At 63.4% G+C, this 17,238-nt stretch overlaps 1 protein-coding gene across 8 annotated transcripts in view; it reads left to right on the plus strand.

Annotated features, from left to right (window-relative positions):
- Window positions 1-1,930: 1,930 nt before the first annotated feature.
- Window positions 1,931-17,238, plus strand: part of SHANK3 (SH3 and multiple ankyrin repeat domains 3) — a 265,221-nt gene continuing 249,913 nt past the window's right edge. For all 8 annotated transcript variants that reach the window (XR_010430985.1, XR_010430983.1, XR_010430984.1 and 5 more), the window contains exons 1-2: window positions 1,931-2,021; window positions 10,784-10,833. The gene's annotated coding sequence lies outside the window, so the exon portion shown is untranslated. The remainder of the gene's footprint in view (window positions 2,022-10,783; window positions 10,834-17,238) is intronic.

Here is a 17,238-nt window from a genome sequence, read left to right on the forward strand (position 1 = left end):
GCAGGTAGAGGGGGGATTGGGGAACCTGGGTGGGAAAGGGGGTATGGCAGGGAGGGCAGGGGGAGAGGTATGGGGGCATCGGAGGGGGGGCAGAGGGTAGGTGGAGGGGGCATGAGGGCATGCCAGGAGGGTCAGGGGACAGGCAGAGGGGGTACAGAGGCAGCCAGGGGGGCAGTGGCATGGGAGGGGGTGTCTACACTGGCAGGGCAGGGGCCCCCCTCCCACGCCAAGGGTGCTGCCGTGCAGTCCCAGCGCTGTGCCCTGGTCCTGTGCCCCCGGCTCAGCCCAGTCCCTGCCTTGGCCTGCCCGAGGCCGTCCCAGTCACTCCTGACCAGGGAAGGCTGTGCCAAAGCGAGAGTCCCGGCCAGGGCGCCGTTTGTCCCTCTGTCCGTCTGTCCCTCCGGCACAGCTCCGGGCCGCGCTGCCGCCGCTCCGCTCGCGGCCTCGTGGCGGAGTTTCCTCCCGGCCCGCGGGGCTCCCACAGGAAGGGAGAATCTCTGCGCTCGCAAGGTGTTTCCTGCCCTCCCAGATAGGATGTGGAGGCACATCCTGAGCCCCGCGGATGCGTGCAGAGCCTGGAGCTGGGCACAGATCCCCGGAGCTGGGCACAGAGCCCGGAGCTGGGCACAGACCCCGGAGCTGGGCACAGACCTTACAGACCCCAGAGCTGGGCACAGACCCCGGATTTGGTCACAGATCCCAGAGCTGAGCACTGATCGTACAGCCCCTGAAGCTGGGCACAGACCCCGGAGCTGAGCACAGACCCCAGAGGTGGGAACAGACCCTGGAGCTGGGCATGCCATAGCCCCCCTGTGACCTCAGCCGCCCCCGAACCCCTCCTGCAGTCTCCTTGGGACCTGCAGTCCCTCTGCTACCCCCCCGCAGTCCCTCAGACCCCCACTCTCGCAGCCCCGTCCGCACAGGCGATTCCCGGGCCCTGCCCCGGGATGTCCCCGTGTCACGGCCGCCGGCTCGGCCAGCGGGGCAGGACGCGGGGCGGGGGGGCGGCGGGGCAGGGGTGTCCCTTTCCTGGCAGGAAAGGGGCTGAGCTGGCGGCCGCGGAGTTTCCTGCGGGATCCAGCCCCGCGGGCGCCAGGAGCTGGAGCAGCCGGTGGCGGAGCGGGCGGGACCGCGCCAGGTAACGGCACCGGGGTCGGGCTGGGGGGGTCCGGCCGCCCCCAGAGCGCGAGGATAGGGGTCCTCCGCTCCCCGTCGGGGCCGTGGGGCCGGGGCGCCCGCGGAAGGGCCGCCCGGTGCCCCCGGCGGGGCCGGGGCGGTGCAGGTACCTCGCCCCGGGCCGCGGACTGGGCTGTCCCCGGAGCTCTGCGGTGGGCTCGGGGGGCCCGGGGGGGGCTCGGAGGGGCTCTGGCTGTGCCGGGACCCCGAGGCGGGAGCCCGGCGCTGCCTTGGGGGTGTCCCGCTCACTCGGCCCGGCCCTGGGAGCTCAAATCCCGCCCGCGCGGCCACGGAGCGGAACACGCGGGATGCGCCGGGGGTCGGCACTGCCTCCCACCCTCACGAACGACTCGTCCCCGTGCGGAGCGCGTCTCCACGGGCCGGGGCGGGCGGAGGGTGCTGGAAGGCACCGAGAGGGTCCCGGGGGGGCCGAAGAGCCGGGGAGCGGCGGCCCAGGGATGCCGGGGGGCAGCGGGGCCGGGGCAGCCCGGACGCGGCCGCGGGCGGGGACCCCCAGGGCGGTGGCCGGTGCTGCTGGAGCCGGGGCCGGGGAGCCGCCGAAGTTTCGCTCCGCCCGCCCCTTCCGCGCGCACCGGGCTCCCCGTTGCCATGACAACTCCTAAAACTAACACCCGCTGCCGGCGGCGGGGGCCGAGCTCGCGGGGGATCCGCCGCGCGCGCCTCTCCCCGCCCGGCCCCGCCGCCCCCGCCCCGCACCGCCCGCGCCGCCCGCACCGCCCCGCACCGCCCCGCATCGCCCCGCACTGCCCGCACCGCTCCCGCACCGCTCCCGCCGCCGGCGGCCGCCGCGGCGATGGTGACTCGGGCCGCCCGCAGCCCCGCAGGTAACGAGAGGCACCGGGAGCGGGGAGCGGGGACGGTGCGGGGAGCGGGGAGCGGGACCGGGCGCCCGTGGCGGCGGGGTCAGCCCGGTGCGGGCAGCGGGAGCCTGCGCTGCCCCGGGGGGCGCGCCTGGACGCCCGCGGAGGGTCCGGGTCAGGGTCGGGGCAGGCAGGGAGCAGGGACCCGCAGGAGCGGAGGGAGGGCGGCTCGGAGGGGGCGGCTCGGGTGCCGGTGCCGCGGCGGAGGGATGGAGCGGCGGGGGTCGCCGTGCCGGGGGTCCGGGGGGCGTGGGGGCGGCCGTGGGGCCGTGGTTGGCAGTGGGGGGCGTGCCGGGCAGGGGGCCGTGAGTGCCCTCCGGAGGGTTGGGTGCCCACCCTGGAGCGCGGGGCTGTTGGAGAGCGGCCGGACACGTGTTCTGTGGCGCGGGGGGGCCGTAGCGGGGGTTTGCGAGGGGGGGGGGGTGTCTGTGGGATGAGGGCCATGGCTTGCGTTGGGACGTCGGCACTTCAGGATGGGAGCTGCGGTCGGAGCTGGGGTGCCTGCGCTGGGAGTAGGGGCTGTGATGTGCCTTGGGGTGCCCGGGCTGGGAAGCGAGGGCTGTGGCTGGAGCCGGAGGCTGTTCTGGGGGATAAGGGCTGGGATTTGCAGCGAGCTGGATGTGCTTGGGAATCGCGCTGTGGTTTGCAGCGGCATCCACACGCTGGGAAGCAGGGACCGTAGTTTGTGGGGTGGATCTGCTGGGGAACAGGAGAACTGCTTTCCAGCAGCAGGCAGAGCCTGCCTGGGCGGATGGAGGCTGGTCCAGAACATTTAGGCAGGCAGGAGGACTTCTGGTGAAGGCCTGGAATTGCTTTTGTAACTTCCCTGTTTGTGGTCCTTGTGTGCCTGTGCATAATTGAGTGAATGTACCCTCGGGGCTTTGCACAGACCCGTGCACGGTGCTCAGCACTGGTTCTCTCTGTGCTCTTGCTCTCAGTGTGCGAGCACAAGTTGTGTGGTGAGTTATCTCCACCCAGGCTGTCATGGGTAACCAGCTGTTCTCCGGGCTCGGGATGTGCTGGACAATCCTGTGCACGGGATTTGGGTGGTTGTGATCTTGTGTCTGGGCCTTGGCTTGCAAATTTGTCCCTGGGCAACTGCTGGAGAAGTGAGAGTGTGCTGCTCTCCTGCTCTTCCAAAATGGGGTCTAGGAAGCAGGAGACTCCAGATTTGGGGTTGGCTGCACAGGTGCTGGTACCCACGAGTGCCTCTGGATGCTTGTGCAAGTCAGGCTTGTGCCTGGGTTTAAGCAAACAGGATTTAAGCAGGAGCTGTGCCTGCTGTTTCTTGGTGTCTGTGGACAGGGACCCTCACAGGCTTTGATGTCAGGTTACAGCTGTAACTGAGGACTTGGGCACTGCCTCCTGCAGGGCTCTGCTCTTCTCTTGGGGCTCCTGGAAGGGGCCTTTGCCCAGGGTTGCTCTGGGACAGTGTCTGGGCTGTGGCACGAGACCCTGTGCTCTGAGAGTGGGAGCTGGAGACCTTGGGATGTTGGGACTGTGCCTGGAGCGCAGGGCTTGATGGAAGTTTGGGGCTCCACTTCCTGGCAGCAGTGTGGGGCAGGGATGGCTCCTACCTGGGCCATCACAGGGTCTTTCCCCCCTGAGAACTTAATGAACTTCACTGAAAACTTCTGTTCTCGTTCTGTCCCTGTGGTGACATGTGGGTAGTGGAGACAACACGTAACAAATGTCCATAATTTCTTTTTAGAGCTGCACTTAAATACCCTGCGAAGTGCTGGCGCGTTTTGGGCCTGCACAGTAGCCCTTGATGGAGGTTGTGCTGACTCTGGTGTGTGGCAAAAGGGGCACAGAGAACAGTACAAGGGCCTTTTCTTCAAATAATAATCATTGAATGATTTGTGTTGGAAGGGAGCTTAAAACTCAGCTCGTTCCACCCCCTGCCATGGGCAGGGACACCTTCCACCAGCCCAGGTTGCTCCACGCCCTGTCCAGCCTGGCCTTGGACACTTCCCGGGATGGGGCATAGCCATTGCTGTGTTGTTGTTGCTGCTCAGTGTGTAACACCTAAACATCCCTGCAGCACCTAAGTGCTCTTAACGTTTTCAGAATTATGGGCTGGATGTTGCAGAGCAGACCGGGTCGTGTTTCGTGCCGCGCTCCTCGCTTGGACCAGTGCTGTGCTCTGGAGGTGCCCACAGACACACTCACAAACACTCACAAACACTCACAAACACTCACAAACACACGCACAGACACACACACGCAAATTCACACGCGAGAGCAGCCCACTACGGAATATTCTGTCGAGATTTCCACCGGCTAAAAATTCCCCCTGCTGCCTCCGCACGGCAGCGCGTAAGCGCACGTGCCAGCGGCCAGGCACGTGTGTGCCAGGGGGTGCTGGGCAGAGTATGGCAATGGGGGGGGCACCGTGGGGTGGGGAGGGGGGCTGGGGGGCAGCCTGGGCTCCCCTTTCCCTCTCTCAGTGTTCCAGAGGAGCAGCCTGGGCTCGCCACCTTCTTTCACAGCATTCCAGGGAGGTTAGCCTGGGCTCCCTTTCCACTCTTGCCATGTTCCAGAGGGACAGCCTGGGCTCCTCTTCCCCTCCTGCAGCATTCCAGGGAAGCCGCCTGGGCTCCCCTTCCCTTCTCTTGCCATGTTCCAGAGGGGCAGCCTGGACTTCCCTTGTACCCTCTCAGCGTTCAGGGGAGCAGCTTGGACTCCGTTTCCCTTCTTTCAGTGTTCCAGGGGGGCTTCCCTTCTGCTCTCCCATGTTCCAGGGGGGCAGCCTGGGTTCCTCTTCCCCTCTCTGTGTTCCAGGGGGGCAACCCTGGCTCCCTTTGCCCTCTCTCAGTGTTCCAGGGGGGCAGCCTGGGCTCCCCTTCCTCGGGGCACTCCCTACCCTACTCCAGCCTCCTCTACCCGCCTCCATCCCCAGCCCCGAGGTGGGATAGGGCAGCCCAGCCCTTCCCACGGCACCAGGGCCACGAGGAGCAGGAGCTGTGGGGTGCAGTGGGGGCTCAGCAGCCTGGTGGGGTGGAATCCCCTCTGCCGTGGCAGAGCTGGAGCAGGGGGAGGCCGCTCAGCTAAAACGAGTACAAAGAGTAAATTGCCATCCCACTCCCGAAGGCAGCTGAGCTGCTGTAACTGTGACAACAGGCAAAAGCTCTGGTTCACGGGTGTCTTGGCTCCCGTTGGCAGCGTGGGAAGGGGAGGCAGCGCTGGCTTTGTGGAAGTCTCTCAGGAAGGCTCAGCCCAAACGTGGGGAGGGGGTGCCGGTGCCGCAGCCGGGCCGCCTGCTCTGTGGGGAGGGGGAGGAGGGGGGACTTTGGAAACCCGAGAAGGAGGTCGATCAGCAGACTCTTCTATCATTAAATATTGAAAGGCCTTCTCTGGCGGCAGCTCGTCCTCCCCTCGCTGACAGCAGCTCTCTGAGGTGTTGTGTGGCCTCGGCGGGGGCTGCGCCGTGACTTTGGGTGGGGACACGGAGAGAGGGCAAAGGGAGCCCGAGTTCCCCCCCTGGAACACTTTGAGAGGGAAAGGGGAGTCCAGTCTGTCCCCCTGGAACACTGAGAGAAGGGAATAAGAGCTCGGGCTTTCTGCTTGGAACATGTGAGAGGGAGAGGGGAGCCCAGGCTGCCCCCCTGGAACACTGAGAGAGGGGAAGGGGAGCCCAGGCTGTCCCCCTGGAACACTGAGAGAGGGGAAGGGGAGCCCAGGCTGCCCCTCTGGAACACTGAGAGAGGGGAAGGGGAGCCCAGGCTGCCCCTCTGGAACACTGAGAGAGGGGAAGGGGAGCCCAGGCTGCCCCTCTGGAACACTGAGAGAGGGGAAGGGGAGCCCAGGCTGCCCCCCTGGAACACTGAGAGGGAGAGGGGAGCCCAGGCTGCCTCCCTGGAACACTGAGAGGGAGAGGGGAGCCCAGGCTGCCCCCCTGGAACACTGAGAGGGAGAGGGGAGCCCAGGCTGCCTCCCTGGAACACTGAGAGAGGGAGAGGGGAGCCCAGGCTGCCCCCCTGGAACACTGAGAGAGGGGAAGGGAAGCCCAGGCTGCCCCCCTGGAACACTGAGAGAGGGGAAGGGGAGCCCAGGCTGCCCCCAGCCCCCTCCTGACCCCACACCACCCCCTCCAGCCCCCCAGACCTGGGCAGGGTGTGTATGCCCCCACAAACAGCCTCCTGCAGCCCCAATGTGCTGTGCTCCAGCCCAAGTTGTTGAGAAGGGGCAGGTGCTTTGGGTTGCTCTTTTATGGAATCACAGCGTCATTTAGGTTGGGAAAAGCCCTCCCAGAGCCTGTGGAGTCCCCTGTGCCCCATCCCCACCTCATCCCCCAGCCCAGAGCACTGAGTGCCACGTCCTGGGCTGGGTCCCACCTCCCTGCAGCTGCCTCCCCTGGGAGAGGCTGGCATTCCTGGCTTATTTAAGGAGTGATTTAGACTTCCAGGTCTGGATTCTTCTGCTTTTTATAGATGTGCTCAGGGGAGTGCAAAGAATGGCAGGAAGCACAGTGGCCTGGCCAGGACTCAGCCCCAGCTATTGTTCAGATGCTGACGGAAGCTGGTCACAGGCAGGGCTGCCCAGGGACCTTCCCCTGCCCCAGGAGCCTCAGCTGGTCACAGGCAGGGCTGCCCAAGGACCTTCCCCTGCCCCAGGAGCCTCAGCTGGTCACAGGCAGGGCTGCCCAGGGACCTTCCCCTGCCCCAGGAGCCTCAGCTGGTCACAGGCAGGGCTGCCCAGAGACCTTCCCCTGCCCCGAGGAGCCTCAGCTGGTCACAGGCAGGGCTGGCCAAGGACCTTCCCCTGCCCCAGGAGCCTCAGCTGGTCACAGGCAGGGCTGCCCAGGGACCTTCCCCTGCCCCCAGGAGCCTCAGCTGTGTCCTTGCAGCCTCATGGAATGTTTCCTGGCCTTGGAATGGGACTACAGCTCCCGGCGTGCATGGGGGTGCAGGATGTTGCCTCCTGGGGGGCTGCACCCCTTCCTGAGGTCTCCTGCTCCTCTGGGTCCCTGGAGGATGCCAGGAGGATCCCAGGAGCCTGCTGGGACACGATGGCCGTGCTGGAGCTCACCTTGAGTGCTTGCTCACCTCCAGCCTGAGTCCCCCAGGCCCGTGGCCCTGGCAGTGCCATGGCACAGTGGCAGTTTGGCTGTGGTTTGGCCAAACCAGCGGCTGAGTTTGGCCTTGCACAGTGTCCTGCCCATGGCACTGCAGCCCTGGGCCTGGAACTGTGGGTGCCCTATTGCCAAGGGAGGCTTTGTCTGCGTTTCTCATCCAGAGCTGCTGGAATTGTGGGTGCCCTGTTGCCAGGGGAGGCTTCGTCTCCATTTCTCATCCAGAGCTGCTGGAGTAGATCCTTGTGGCATTGTCCCTTTGTGGGATCGGGCCCCTGGAGACCTCAGGAGGCAGAAATGGGCACGTTCCCTCTGTGCAAACCCCCATCCCAGGGATCTGTGTGTGCCCCATCTGCCACAGCATAACCCCCCCCCATGTCTGTCCGTGCATTCCCGTGCCCTTCCTGAGGTGGAGAGGAGACTCCAGATGCTTCCCAGCTCTTCTTGGGGACAGTTTTACTTCCACTGACTTGTCATTTCTGCTCCTGTCATGTTTGTGAGCTCGCTGGGGACCAGCTGCTGTGTTACTGGGAGCCTGCAGTCGCTGCCTCGTGTCCCGGGAAGGGAAGAAGCTCAAGGAGAAACAGGGAATTTGGACAAGGGCGAGAAGAGAGTCAGGCAAGCAAAAGGCAGAGCTGCCATTCAGGAACAAGAGGAGTGACAGCCCCCCTGGAGCTCTCCCTGCTCGTCTGAACAAGGCCCCTCTGGCTCCACAGACAGCAGGATCCTCAGGGACTGGGAGGGTTGGGATCCTGGTGCTGTGCAAGCTGCAGTCTAAATACATCTCAGATCATCTGCATAATTTATTCTTCTCTGAAGAGTTTAATTTATCAGGTCCAATAATAAACTCATAAATCTTCTTCGCCTGTTAGCCGGGTTGGGAGAAGATGCTCATGTTATAAGCATTTAATTTATCTCCTGAGCTGCTTCCCGTGCCTTTGACAGTGCTGGATGTGCATTGACATTCCAATGGGTCCCTGTCACCTGAGGGCAGGAAAGATGGTCCAGCACTGGAGGTTGTTGTGTTGCTCTGGGGGTCAGGGTGGGATGGAGACAGACCCAGGAGGAAGAGCCATCCCATGAGGCTGCTGCTGGTGCTGGGGTCACTCTGGGGCCATTCAGAGTCACCCTTTGGTGTCCTCACCCACAGAAACCTTTGGAGTTCGCACCTTTCCGGCCCTCAGGGCTTCCTGTGGCAGAGAGCTGCACCATCTCCTTACGGGTGATGTGGAGAAGTATTTCCTTTCCCTTCCTTAGTGTGAGATCCCACGACATTTTCCGTTCCCCTCACGCTGCCAGATGAAAAGAGCAGAAGCATCATCTCCTCTCTGCAGAGTGCTCAGGATGTCACAGCCTTTTATCTCTGTCCCCTCTCATTTGCCTCCTTCTAAGGCAGCAATCTCTGCTCTTTCCTTTCTCTTCCCGTGACAGTTTTTCTTGCTCTTTGGTTGTTCTTGCCCCCTGTTCCGGAGTCCCCCTGGATCTGTGCTCCCCTGGGGAGCCCTGGTGCTCGGCCCTGCACCCATTAGGGGTGGGCTTGGTCCCACATCTGGCTTCAGGCCACGCTCTGTGCTTCAACGAGGGATTTTGGGTGGTGTGTGGATGGGAGGGAGGCTCTGTAGGTGTCCAGCCTGTGCATCCATAGGTGTTTTCCCTCATCCCTAAGCCCTGCTGGGCTGTGCCCACGGAGGTTTGATGTCCCTGCAGGCACAGCCCCTGTCCCACCTCCTGTCCTGCTCGATATTCCCAGTGCCACGGGCTGGGAGAGCGACTCAGCTCCCCGCGGTCACCGAGCGGGACACGCTCCTGCCTCGGGCTGTTTTGTCGAGGTCCTACATAAACAGATGTGCTCGGTTTCCTCTGTTTTCAAGGCACAGGTGTTCTGTGAGGTTTTTCCCCGGAGAGGAGTCAGCAGGGTGGTGGCAGCTGTGTCCGGAGCATCCTGCCCCGGCCCCCCTGGGACCTTGGGCAGCGTCGTTTTACAGAGCCACACAAAAGGCTGAGTTTTCCAGGTGCATCTGTGATCCCTCTGCCCCGGGGGAGGATGGAGGAGACCTTATGAAATGTTTAAAGGCTGATGGCAGCCACGTGGGCACACCGAGAGCTCTCTGCAAAAACGGGACCCTTGCCACGGCCCTTTTCCCCCCCAGCCCCCCCCAGCTGCGGCACAACAGCCGCGCTCCGAGAAATCCCAAGTCATGCATTTTTAATTCCCTACAACGGAGCAGCCATTTCAGCCACTCACCCTGAAAGGATCTTTAATGAGAAGCGAGGAGAGAGAGCATGCCCGTTTGCAGCAGGCAGGAGAGCAGAGGCATGATGGATACACTTTCCTCCTTCCCGTAGCTGTTCCTGAATTCAGCCCCGGGGCGCTCGCGGTGTCGTCTGCTGGAGGTGGGCTCAGCTGGGCGCTGTTTCTTGTGCCAAATGAGGGAATGAGAGGGTTGACCCTGTGTGGGAACTGACCCTTAGGACTTCTGGTGCCTCAGCTGGAGCCTGACTCTGCTCGGGGGCTGCATCCCATCCAGGGCTCTGCCTGGGAGCGGATGAGACAGGGTGGGAGAGGTGCTGGACAACCCCCCTCCCCACGGTGGGAGAGGATCCCTGCCCACCCAGGGTGGGAGAGGTGCTGGACAACCCCCCTCCCCACGGTGGGAGAGGTGCTGGAGGACCCCTGCCCACCCAGAGTGGGAGAGGTGCTGTAGCACCTCCATTAATCCAGGGTGGGAGAGGTGCTGGAGGATCCCACTGACCCAGGTGGGAGAGGTGCAGGGAGAACCTACTGACCCAGGGTGGGAAAGATGCTGGAGGATCCCACTGACTCAGGATGGAAAAGGTGCTGGAGGACCCCGTTGATCCAGAGTGGGAGAGGTGCTGGAGGACCCCCATTAATCCATGGTGGGAGAGGTGCTCAGACCCCACTAACCCAGGGCAGCAGAAGCACACCAGGTTCCCTGCTGCCCCAGGATGGCTGCATCCATCTTCCCTGGCTTTCCTGCCCCGGCTATTCCCTTGGAAGAGTCATTTCCCTGGCACGTGGTCTCACTGATCCATGATGGGGGCCGGCAGGGATGGGGGCTGCCAGCCCTCCCACCTGCCTGGGCCAGGGGCACAGCCCCTGTGGCTCTGCTTGGGGGCAGCAGATGTGCCTGACCAGGGGGTGAGGAGGGGCTTGTGTGGGCAGGAGGGCTTGGGACGAGGGTGGGCTCATGGGGACAGGAATGCTCAGGAGGATGGGCTCATGGGGACAGGAGTGCTCGGGATGAGGATGGGCTCATGGGGACAGGAATGCTCAGGACAAAGGTGGGCTCATGGGGACAGGAATGCTCAGGACAAAGGTGGGCTCATGGGGACAGGAATGCTCAGGAGAAGGATGGGCTCATGGGGACAGGAATGCTGCTGAGAAGGATGTGCTTGTGCAGGTAGGAGAACCTGGGCACAGGTTTCACCTTGGGCAGGGAGGGCAGGGACATGCTGCTGTGGTGGGTTGGCAGGTGTTGGTGCCGTAGGTGACCTTCCCTGTCCCTGCTGTCCCGCAGCAGGTGTGCTCTGGGAATGCTCTCATTCCCAGCCCGGCAGGTTCCACGTCTCCCTGCTGTCCCGAGGTCCCTGGGGGTGCACTGACCCTGTCCTTGCTCTCTCTTATCTGCAGGTTGATGAAGAGGGAGTGCTGTGACCCCCTGCCCGTGACAGTCATTTCAGGTGAGTCCTTCCCTTTCTGCCTTCAGCTCCTGATGGGAGGAGTGGGAGAGATGGGCTGGTGAGGGCCCTGCAGCCTTGTCCTGGGATGGGGAGGGCCTGTCTGGGGCCCGGTTTGGTGCTCAGGGGTGGCTGTGAGGAGAGCTGAGAGCAGGAATGGGGCTTGGGAGGGCTGGCAGAGGCTGGCAGGGCTCAGGCTGGAGGGGACAGGATGTGTCAGGGGTGTGCAGGGGATGCAGGAGCAGGTGTGAGTCAGGGCAGGTCAGTGCTGTGTGATGCGCTCTGAGGAGGCACCAGAGGAAAGGTCTCCATGGGGACTGGGCTGAACTGGTCTCCCCAGGCCCATGGGATGCAGGATCTCTGGGAGGACAGGAGGGCTCCTGGACATCACACCGGTGTGGCTGCCTCTTCCAGCCCTGGCTGCTTGGGTGCAATGGGGTGTTTTCCTGCCCTGCCTGGGGGACAGAGGACCCTTTGGAAGAGCTGCCCATGCCCAGCACTGCTGTGGCTGGTGGTGGTGATGAAGCAGGTTGAGCCACAAGTCACTGCAGGGAAAGGGTAGGACAGGGATGTCCCGTGGGGTGGGAGGCAGCAGAGGACAAACACCTTGGTCTGGCTGGTCTGTCCCCTCTCTATAGGGTGTTCTTTGCTTGGCTGTCCCAGTCTCTGCCCCGAGTCCTGCCATGCCCTGGCCCCTGCGTGTGCTCCTCTGGGCTCCTCCCTTCCCTCCCCACAGGGGCTTGTGGTGCCCAACAAGGACCCAACCCCTCCCTGGCACAGCACCTGCTGGCTCCTGCCAACGGAGGGTCTGGCTGGGGCTGTTCCCACTCCAGGTGTGCACAGCTGGAGCACATCCCACCTGCTGCCCACTCGTGCAGCCAGTGCTGGGGCTTGGAGGGGAGTGGGACTTCAGCTCCTGCCCCCTTCCCCAGGCTGTGACCTGCCAATCCCATTCCCTGCTGATGATGCCGTGTCCCAGCCCGGGGTGGGGATGAGCTGGGAAGTGATGGACACCTCTGTGGGGCTCAGGGGGTCCCAGCCCCTTCTCCCCGTGCCCTGGGCGGGCTGAGCCGTGGAGCACGGCGAGCTGTGTGTGTGTGTCAGCCTTCAGGATGAAGTCTTGGAAACCAGGGGGTGAAACAAAGGCAGCGAAATGCTGATGCGCAGGAACAGAGGGTGCTTTCTTTGGCTCCAGAGGGCTCTTCCCAGAGCCCGTGGCTTCATTCCAGGCCCCCTGCAGTGTGTTGCCACCTCGCTGTGTGAGCGCTGCAGGTGCCGGGGGCTGCCCGTGCGGGGGCTGAGCCGCGTGGGACGCGCGGTGTGTTGGCAGGCAGGGCTGGATGTGCCGCGTGGGCCGTGCCGTGGGGGCCGTGCCGCGTGTTCCTGTGCCACTCCGCGCTGTGCCAGGTGCTGCAGGGCTGGGGAGCTGCAAGGGGAGCTCCCCTGCAGGGCTGTGCCAGGTCTGGAAGCGCCGGCTGGCGATGCGGGGCAGGGGCAGCCCTGGAATGCATGTCTGCGTCTGTGTCTGTCTGAGATGCGGGCGTTTATCCGAGCCGGTCTTCCTCTGGGTGAAATCAATCCTGCCTGGTCCCAGAGCACATCCACGGCTTGCAGGGCCCAGGTCTCGTTGCTTGGGGCAGCAGAGCGTTTCTGAAGGCTGCTAGCGGGTCACACTGCACAGCGCGACCGCCCGGTCCTCGTTCTGCAGCGGGACAGCAGATCCCCTGGGATCAGGGGAGCTGGGCAATCCCTGCTGGGGGGCTTTGTTCTTAGTCCTGAAGGGGAAGGGTTGTCCTTGCCTGCTCCAGCAGGATCCCAGGTCCGTGGGACGCGGGGAGGCTGTGGTTGAGCCGCTCCCCGTGGCTGCCTGGAGCCCGAGCCGGTGCAGCAGCTCTTCCCTGTGCTGCCTCCGCGGGGTGGGACGGGCTGGAGGCCGGGCAGGGGTGCAGGGAGGGGAAGATGCCAGGGATAATTAGTGTCTCAGTCCCAGACAAACAGATGGAGGCGGCGTTATCCTCTTACCTAAGGGCTAAGCAGGGGAGGCTGAGCGGGGTGCCCAGGCTGGAGCTCGGGGCTCTGCTGGTGGCAGGATGTTTTTCCAGGGTGGAAGCCACCCCGACAGCAGCTCTGGATAGTGTCTGTGCCTGGGCAGCGCTGAATCCCTGGGAACAGGTGAGAAACACGCTCCTGGGCTCAGCACTGGCAGCCCTGGGTCCTGCTGTGCTGCCGGGCCCGGAGCTGTGGCAGGGAGGGCTGGGAAATGCGGGGGCTGTGCTTGGCAGGGCCGAGGCGGAGCGAGGGGACGGGGACAGGACCCCGCTGGTGGGGATGATGAGGGGTTGGTCCAGGTTGCTTTGGGGATTGTGTGATTCCTGGAGGTCCTCAGCTTCCTTGCTTCTTCCTGTGTGCTGCTCTTCCCAAGCTGGATCCGGTGGGGCAGGAATGGAATCAGGGGCAGGGCAGTCCTGGCAGCTGGGCCAGCCCAGGCTGTGGCAGTGCCCACACACTGAGGGCTGGGTGCTTACCTGGCTGTGCTGCCCTGGCTCCCTGCCTGCTGTGGAACGCAGAGGAGCTTGCTGGGATGAGGGTGGGAGGTGTGGGAGCCTCGTGCTTGGGTTCACTTGTCCTTGGGCTGTACCACCTTCCCGGGCTGTGCATACCTGGGGTGGTGTGGGGAGATGGGGGAGCAGATGTGCCCTACCAGCCTGTCCAGGCACCAGGATTTTGTTCCTCCTGGCTCTGTCCTCACATGTGTCTGACCCAGGAATGCTCCTCTCCTGCACTGATGGGCTGGGAGGGTGTGTGTGGGAGCTGTGATGCTCTGGCTCCGAGTGAGAAGCTGTTCAGTGACTTGTGGGACGGGAGGAGATACAGTCCATCCAGGCTGTCTGTGAGACCCTGGAAGGGTCTGACTCCCTGCTCAGGTCTTGGGGGTGGTTTCCAGCTGCTCCCGTGGTGCTGTGGGCGAGGAGAGGTCTGTCCCTGTCCCCGTGTGGCAGCGTGACCTGCTGACTGGTGGTGCAGCATCAGGGACCCCACCTGGGGTGCACAGGGCCCTGCACGTGCTCCAGGAGAGCGTGGAGCTGTGGTTTCCAAGGTGACTGTGTTAAGTGATGTTCCTATGACTACACACCACTCGAGCTGGAGTTACTGCGGGGGGAGCGTGCGGAGCCCCCAGGATCCCCAGTGCCTCCCAGAGAGCCTGTTCTCCTTGCAGCCATCCCCTCATTCCTGCTCTGGAGACCCTTTCCTGGGGTGGAAGAGGCTGCAGGGGCAGCTCTGGGCTCTGCAGACCCCGAGGGCTCTGGGGCTGGACCAGCCACGCTGTCCCTGCCTGGGTCTGCATTCTGGTTGGGAAGGATGTGAGGTTTGCAGACACTCCTTGTTGGGACAGACTCTCCATGGTGAAGGGGCTCTGGGGACACCCTCCCCACTAGACCAGCAGGCACCACGTCCCTGGAGCCCTGCAGCAGTGGTGCCAGGTCCCTTGGGATGCCCTCACATGGAGCACATAAATCCCAACTGCATCCCAGGGAAATAGGTCAAGCTTCAAAGCCTTCAGCCTCCTCTCCCCATGCTCCGTTCCTCCCTTCAGCCAGGTGCACCCTGAACTGGGGTCCTGTGGGGACAGGCTGGGGTGCTGGGTGGGCTGTGGGACTGACTGGGAGCTCAGGGAAAGGTGGGGGAGCCGGGCAGGAAGGACTGGGATCACTGATGCTTTGATGGGAACCAGGATGGATATGGGAGGGAGGCAGGAAGCAAGGGGGACTCGCCCTTTCTCTGATGGAGAAGAGCTTGGGGAGAGCTGAGATGTGGGTCTGTCAGGAAAAGGGGATGCCTGGGAAGTGGTTCTCCACTCAGAATTTGCACTGGAGTCAGCTGGGAGGCTCCAGGGACTGTCCTCACGTGGGCAGTGTCCCAGCAGTGCAGGCTGTGCCCAGGCAGTCGCTGGCATCTTGCTGCTGCTGCTGGAGCCCCACACAGGCTCCCTGAGGGTGGCCAAGGATGAACAGAGCCCAGGGAATCAGGCTGGGGTGCTGCAAAGCCAAAGCTGTCTGAGAGTTAAGTGTTCCTGTGAAAGACCAGGAGCTGGCTGGCTCAGAGAGGGGATGGAAGCAGCCAGAGTGGGAACAACAGACCTCGTGGAGGTGGGTCTGGGACAGAAACCTGGATTTAAGAGGCCACAGGTATGGCCAGGGCTGTGAGTGCAGTTTGATATGGCTGGCTACAGGCTTCCCACCCCACTCCTTCTCCCGTGTCACTGTTGGTTGTCCCTTCTGCTTTCCAGGGACTGCTGGAGCTGTCAGCTGCTCCTGCTAAGAGCCACCAGGATAAAACAGGCTTGGTTTTACCCTGGGCCAGCTGGCAGCGTGGGCTGCCTGTGTGCCTGCATGTCCAGCCCAGGGTGGAAGTGAACACGCAGGGATGGGGACAAGGACCAAACCTCTGTGTCCCAGCAGTGCTGCTGAAGCACTTCTGTGGTGCAGCCTCAGCTGTCCTGTCCCCCAGAGCACTGTCCTGTCCCCAGAGCACTGTCCTGTCCCCCAGAGCACTGTCCTGTCCCCAGATCACTGTCCTGTCTCCCCAGACCACTGTCCTGTCCCCCAGACCACTGTCCTGTCCCCCAGACCACTGCCCTGTCCCCAGACCACTGTCCTGTCCCCAGACCACTGTCCTGTCCCCCAGACCACTGTCCTGTCCCCCCAGACCACTGTCCTGTCCCCCCAGACCACTGCCCTGTCCCCCAGACCACTGTCCTGTCCCCCAGACCACTGTCCTGTCCCCCAGACCACTGTCCTGTCCCCCAGACCACTGTCTTGCCTGCCAGGCCTCCTGCTCTGCCCTGCACAGGCTGGTGGGAGCTCTGCTGCCCATCAGGCCACCTCCTGGGGGGTCTGGCTCCCCCCTGCCAAGGGGACAGCCCTGTGTCCCCCCAGGGTGACGGGGTGGACATGCTCTGCCCTGGGAGGTTGGCAGCCAGGAGCAGGGCTGTGACCTGCTGGGAGCACACGTGTTTTGGGCTGGGGATTTACCACCATCTGTCCCTCAAGTTGGTTCCAGCTGGGGCAGTGAAGGGAATGAGCCAAAAGCCTTTGTTTTGTCCAAGTGGGGCTGCCCCGGGGACAGGCCAGCAGGGAATTGGCTTTGGTGGTTTTCAAGCACTGGGATCATCTCCTGCAGCAGCCAGGCAGGGGGTGAGGGGCTGCTGTTGTTGCAGGGCCACTATAAAGGGCCTGCTGTTAGTGGGATGGAGCACCTCCCCTATGAGGAAAGACTGAGAGAATTGGGATCATTCAGCCTGAAGAAGAGAAGCTTTGGGGTGACCTAACTGCAGCTTTCCAGTGCCTGAAGGGAGCCTGCAAGAAAGATGGAGAGAGACTTTACAAGGGGAAACGGCTTCCCACTGCCAGAGGGCAGGGATAGATGGGATATTGGGAAGGAATTCCTGGCTGGGAGGAGGCCCTGGCCCAGGTTGCCCAGAGAAGCTGTGGCTGCCCCTGGATCCCTGGAAGTGTCCCAGGCCAGGTTGGACGAGGCTTGGAGCAGCCTGGGCTGGTGGAAGGTGTCCCTGCCCATGGCAGGGGGAATGAGATGATGTTTAAGGTCCCTTCCAACCCAAACCATTCCATGATTCTATGAGAATCTGTGACAAGTCTGAGGAATCCCTGTGCCAAAAACTATCGCCCCAGAACTCTGCACACAGGATCCTCTGCAAATCCCCACCAGCCAAGCACTCTGTGTGTGTGTGAGGGGGAGCCCGGGGGTGCTCCTGACCCTTTGCTGGACTCTCAGAGGCACAGACGAGCTCTGGTGTTCCCAGGTGGGCACAGGATGCTGCTCCTTGTCCCCCTGCCCCTCGCTGGGGTCAGCACCACTCTGCCATCACATCACCCTGGGGAAGCCAAGCGCTGGCACAGCGGGTTTGCTCCCAGGAATCTGCGACGTGGGACTTGCCCTTTAATCATCTGCACATCCCCAGTGACCCACTAACCCTGGCAAACGGGGAGAGGGAAAATCAATTGGCAGGAGAATTACCCGTCAGGCACCGGAGGACACTGCAGCCACACACAGGCTGATCGATGAGCACCGTTCCCGCTCCCTCCCGTCGCCTCTGCCTGTCCTGACGCTCAGCTGGGACTCCAGTGGGCACAGTCCTGCCCCTTTCCCTGCCCTTTCCCTTGCCCCTGCCCCTGCCTGCACGGGCTCCTTCTGGAGGACGCGGGCAGCGGTGGGGAAGGACAAGGTTGGGCTGGTCGGGGCTGCTTTGTGTCCCTGTCACGTGGGGCTGGGACAGAGCCACGGCAAACAGCAGGGCCGACTGACCTGCTCGTGCCCGGATAAGCCACGAGGACAGCCCCGGCATCACGGAGCTGGCAGGACACCAAGGACCAGCCCTGGCTCGGTATG

This window comes from Pseudopipra pipra, chromosome 5 (genome assembly GCF_036250125.1).
Source record: "Pseudopipra pipra isolate bDixPip1 chromosome 5, bDixPip1.hap1, whole genome shotgun sequence".
Lineage (NCBI taxonomy): Eukaryota > Metazoa > Chordata > Aves > Passeriformes > Pipridae > Pseudopipra > Pseudopipra pipra.